We start from the raw sequence: 6,196 nt of genomic DNA on the forward strand, positions 1-6,196 counted from the left end.
TAGATAGATAGATCCTTACATAATATTTGCTGTTGCATATTAGTATATACATTGAATTTCTAGGAGACAGTGCTTCTTCTATTCATATTAACGTATACACGTTACACATATATTTGTATTAATAATTATTTATATTACTTTATAGTCACACGAATGATTGATGGATTGTTACAGTATAAAGAGACAAAATACAACCTCTGGTTTCTCCTAGTAAAGATAAGAACCACTGACAGAATTTGGGGAAAAGTGATATACATATTTTGATGCATTTGTCTCCTTGGCTCCTCACAGTATGCATGCTCTCAAATTTAGAATATATATATATAATATATACGTATTTTTTACACGTTACTTATGTGCTCCATGATCATATATTAAGATAATAAAAAAAAACAATATTTGCCGCCCATCCCCAGATGAAAAACATGGCGAATAAAAGATGGTCAAGAATACAACATAGTACACAACATATTTTTATCACCTCGGAACATGCTACCACTGGAAAGCATCAAGCTTCAGCAGCTTCAAGATCAACAGATAATGTTGTGTTAACAGTTGCTAGCCTGGAGCAGAACACACATTTACAGGTCACGACATCCTGCTGCTCTGTACAAGTTCCTCTGCACCAAAGCAATGGAAACTATGCACTGTGACATTACCTAAATACATTCCATTTGTGTTTATGTGGTTGACCTTCATGTTTCAGACTTCTGGTACATGTCAGCCTGCTATAATCTCCTCTCAAATGTTTGCTGTCAGTGTGGCCGTCCAACCAGCAGAGGACACATGTCAGGTGACACGCTCCGTCATAGTTACGCAGCAGAAGAAGCGTTAGGGGTCTTCTCATTGGCTGAGTGCAGGCGCTTTGATTGCTAGCTTGGCTGAAGGCTACATGACTACCAAAGGTGTGAAATCTGTTTAATACTTGCTGCATCCTCTAATCAACCGCTTGACATCCCAGCCAAGAGCCAGATGGCCCAGGACCCAGCAGCACTGACCACAGCTGATATGACCTTTTGGTAGATTAGTTCTTCTGTGCTCCTATAATACACATTTAAGCTTTTTATTCTCTTTTTCATAGCAATTGTCTTTTTCTTTTTATCTTTTTTGTGGGAGCTTGGCTTGATCTCTGTTCTTTATCCTTGGATGATCTCAGTCATAAAGTCTATTTCTGTCCACAGACATGATGATTAGTCACACACAAGCTTCTGTTTCCCCCCCCCCGACCGACCGACATGCGGTAAAGTAACTGAATAATTACAGACTGTCTTTTAAGACAACCAAAATGACCCAGTATAAAAGTATTGCGGTTATTGATTTGGCAAAATCAATAAAATAATATATCAGCACAGTCTGCTAAACAATCGGTCTTTATTAGCTACTGATACTGCAGCTGCTTGATTATGCACTCACAGTCTATTGATGTAACAGCTTAAATATGCAACGAGAGTAGACTAAAAATAACAGCTTTTTTGTTGAGAGCAGAGAAAAAGAGGAGAGCTGATGTTACCAATTAGGATTAGGCAGAGGGGACAATGACAAATATTAGGAGCAAATGGGAAATTGTTTACGTGGGCAACGGTGAGTGCCGACTGTGGCCAGTCACCTTCATGATAATGAGACCTCCTAAGACTGATTTTACACCAGGAAGAACCCAGATTATGTACAAAGAAGATGCAGAGAACAGGGAGGATGTAGAGCTACTCAGAGTGTTTAAATATTACAACAAACAACAAAACTGTCAGCTTTTTTTTAAAGATCCTACAATACAGCCAATTACACTCAGTATCTGGGCCATATTCAGCTTATGTTCATTCATTCTTATTCTGTTTTGTGGAAAAAAAATTGACCTAACTTTGAAAATCTTTGTGTTTGTAGTGCTGTGGTCGACCCCGTCTAAATAAATGGATGTAAGGGGGACACTGAAGTGTTTCCAGTCCTGGTCAGACTTCCAGAGAGCAAAAAAAAAAAAAAAAGTAGGAAGAGAGTCAGAGCAAGCCGACGCCAATAGGGTGAAACTAGGAAGTGAGCGTGGTTGGCTGTGTTGGCTCTTGCTGCTGCTATGGAAACAGCATGACAGAGCAGACTGACTCTGCAGAGGCAACGCTACATGTGCATGTGCAAGCTCCCGACACACACACACAGAAATAAGTACAATGATAATTACGTAAAGGAAACAAAAATGTGAGTAGTAAGACATTTTGCAAGAACTCCAAACACACACGCCAGCCCACACACATTTACACACTAGCAAGCGGTGGTGGAAGAAACCTTTTAGATTTTATTCAGACTCTAAAAGTAGTAATACCACAATGTCAAAATACTCAATTACAAGTAAAAGTCCTACTACTACTTTAGTTGGTTTGGGTGTTTTTGCAGTTGAATCTGCCACTTCCTGTCAGTATTTTTATTTATTTTTAAGTACATTTTTATTTTATTTTTTACTCCTCCCCGCTCCCAAACACATACACAAAAAAAGGATCACCAAACGTGCGGCGCCTCGGTGAGGAAACATTAGTGCTATGATTTTCTAAGCGTTCGCGGCCAACGGTTTGCCGATAAATCGCCACCAAACCGGCCAAAAAATGAATGGGTGGTACGTATTGGGAAGAATGTTCAACTGACACATCACCAATGTCCATTTCATTCTAGAGTGGAGAGAGAGGGAAGAATCATTGTCGAAAATAAATGTGAAACCTGCTGCTCAAGGCACACAATGTCCCCCGCACCAGAGAAATAATTATCAGATACCGGACCGAACGTAGGTTAAATTTTGTCTGGGGTCCGGGCAGTGAGGAATCCACTCTGAAGCTGTCCAGCACACACATAGTTTTGCGGGAAACGCACAGCTGCGCCAGCAACACCCTCTCACGGCCCCATCTACTCCCATGTTAATTTGAGAGGAGACATTTTGAAAAGAGCTCGTTGAACCTGTTCTTTCTCAAACTCCCGAGGTCACATTTTTTAACGATTAGCGGTTAGCTAGCGATTAGCACTTAGCTAGCGATTAGCGCTTAGCTAGCGATTAGCGGTTAGTTAGCGGTTAGCTAGCGATTAGCGCTTAGCTAGCGATTAGCGCTTAGCTCAGCGCTAGCTTTGGTTACTGTGTTTATGTGTGCTAACTCTAGCTAGCTAGCTAAAGAGAATGACAAGGCATTAATATGCTAGCGCTAGCTAGTTAGCGTGCTAGAGAGAATGACATGGTATTAATATATGGGCCAGAGGCAGGCACACTCAAAATTTCTTTAGGAATTTTCTAGTTAAACGTTACTGTTGTTTACCTCAGCATGTTTAAATGTCTGTAAATAAACATGTTGGGATAGTATACGTTAGCTAACATTCAGTCAGCATATTAAAAAAAAGTTTAAAAAAAAATGTATATACTGTGTTTGGGCAAAACCATAGGCTTACTTTTTAGAATGTTGGACGGACAGACAAACCAACAGACCACTGCCATCCCTTGGCCCCACCAACAGTGGAGCAAAAGCCTCCAGATTGTTGATAATATTATTTGGCATTATCACATAATACACATCATATGTTGCAGAAGCTGCCTCGTGCACAAGCACAATCCACACAGCAGGGTTTTATCATCCTGCAGGGTGTTATCAGTCTGCTGTCAGGAGGGTTTTAAATCCTGTCCATGTGGCTTCTGCCCCCCTCTTCCATCTCCACAGCCTGACCTCTGCCATCATGCTCGACAATGGCAGCATATAGCTGTCAGCACTGTGGATCCATTATTCACACTGCTACCATATGAAGGGGAATCCATCTGCAGCATCATGCTGGAAGTGAAACATATAAGCATGTTAATATACAGAGCGGGAGAGAAAGAGAGAGAGAGAGAGAGAGAGTGATATGAATTTCAAAAGAAGAGGGATGAAGGGAGTGATGAAAGAGGAAGTCAGATGAGAGAGACCGGGACTGGGTGATGGTGTGCCATCCCATCTTTGCATTATTTATACGTGCAAACATGTCACAGTGGTTATGACCCAAAGGAAAGACAGAGCAGAGGGAATCTTACACTCTGAACACGTTTAAAAATTGCTTCAGTGACAAACTCAACTCAGTGTGCCATCTTTATAGAATGTTAGCCATTTGCAGCATTCTCACACTAATGCTGTATGAAAAGACCAGTGTGTAGGATTTAGTGGTGTCCAGCAGGTTAGCTGCAGATTGCAACTCGCCCTCTTCACACCAGTTCACAGTCTCCATACCCTGTGCAACAGCTGATCTGAGTAACCCTCCAGTCAACTCGGAGGAACTTTTATATTCAGCTAAAAGGGGAAACTGGGAAGATGAAAACTACCAGCAAGCACCAAAGAATGGCTGATTGCTGCAAAGTGCTTCGCTGTTACATAGAAATATGTAGAAATGCAGGACTTGCAGCACCCCCACAGTCCCTGTTTTACTGTGTCCTCCCCAGTGTTTAAACCAAAGTCTCGCCCTTGAGTAACTTTGGAGTCTCAGCAGGTTTCCTAGCAGTCTCATTCTGATGATGGGACACAAGGAAGCATCATTCTCAAAATGTCCAAATATTCCTTGTAGTGTTGACAGGTTGTGCAGTTCAGCTTGTTAAAATGACATTTGTATGTCACAATTTTGTCACCAAACAAATTGAAGGCTGTGTGTAACAGATGTGGCCCCGGACCGGTAGTTTTGCAGCTATTTGTTCATAAGCCAAAGTATTGAACCCACTGACAGAAAAAAAATCCAAACAAACCTAGACCAGACTACAAACAACAACTCTGCACATTGTGATGACTGGTACGCAGGCTTGGGGAGTAACAGATTACACTAGTTAAAAAATAAAAGACGTAATCAGATAACAGTCACATTTAGTAAAAATGGGGATTTTTCTTTAAAAATACACTGAGCAGAGAACACATTGTTGATTCAAAAATCTTGGTTGCCATTTTCTTTTCAAAGCTTACATTGTTCCATTGATTTACAGAATACACTTACATCAGTAGTTATATATTGATATTTATTTTCTCTTGTTTGTCGTGTTAAGGTAATCCAAAAGTAACAGAAAGTAAACAAGTTACTTTAATTTTGTGATACTTGATTAGGTTACTGACTTTTTTTTAACTTAGTAATTGTATGAGATTACATTTTTAAAGTAACCCTCCCAACCCTGCTGATACGACAGTAGAAAGGTGGACTGTTCTTATCTCCTTCTTTTCTCCTTCAAAGATAGCATATCCAAAACTGTATGCCCGTCATTAGGTTTAATTCTATTTTATCTATAAAATAAAATAGAATAGAATAGAATCTATCTATAATTTTAGTTCTTCACTGTGGTTAGTGAAATTAATAGAAAGAAAAGAATGTCTTCTGCAATTTGGAATGTAGAGATGTCGCTAAGCACTAATGGTAAATGGACCTGTACTTGTATAGCGCCTTTCTAGTCTTCCGACCGACTCAAAGCACTTTTACACTATGTGCCACTCACACACATTCACGTGGGCAAAGTCCATCGAACAGAAACTAACTCATTCAATACCCATTCACAACGTGCTGTGCATCGGGAGCAATTTTGGGGTTCAGTATCTTGCTCAGCCAGGGGAGCCGGGGATCGAACAAACCTTTTCCGATTGGGGGACGACTGCTCTCTGAGCCACAGCCGCTCAGTAAGTAAGTATAATCGCTGAATTGTTTACAGATTCACAATATATATATATGTCTATATGTAAAATGGAAAAAATATTATATGAATGAATTTCAATTTAGTTAAAAAGAAATCAACAGAGAGTTCTCAGGTTCCACTGGTTGTCCTCGGTTCATTACAGGATCTCTATGTCTGTCATGTTTTCAAATTCTGACTATTTTTCTAATCAAAGGAAAAGTCAGGGGATATCATTATGATACATAGGGTAAATGAAAAAATAAACCTCAAAAAACAGTATTGCAGACCCCATTGATATATGTTCTGTCTTGCATTCAACCTTCCTTTCCATTCACACAGTCACTGCAGTCGCTGTACCCAGAGAGCTGTGAAAAAGCCAACATCTTTCACTGTATTGTTCGTTGCTGTGAAAGAGAACTGCAGTGCAGAATGGATGAACAAGCAGAGAATCTGTGCTCATTTTCTGTGATGTTTGTAGGATGTGTATTTAGAGGAACAGCAACATTTGGGGGTACAGAATATATTCTAGTTTTCGATCTGGCTCATCTGTCATAGACACTTTGTCTC

The sequence above is a fragment of the Morone saxatilis genome, unplaced genomic scaffold (genome assembly GCF_004916995.1).
Source record: "Morone saxatilis isolate NCDOM2014 unplaced genomic scaffold, NCSU_SB_2.0 Contig12, whole genome shotgun sequence".
NCBI classification, from domain to species: domain Eukaryota; kingdom Metazoa; phylum Chordata; class Actinopteri; family Moronidae; genus Morone; species Morone saxatilis.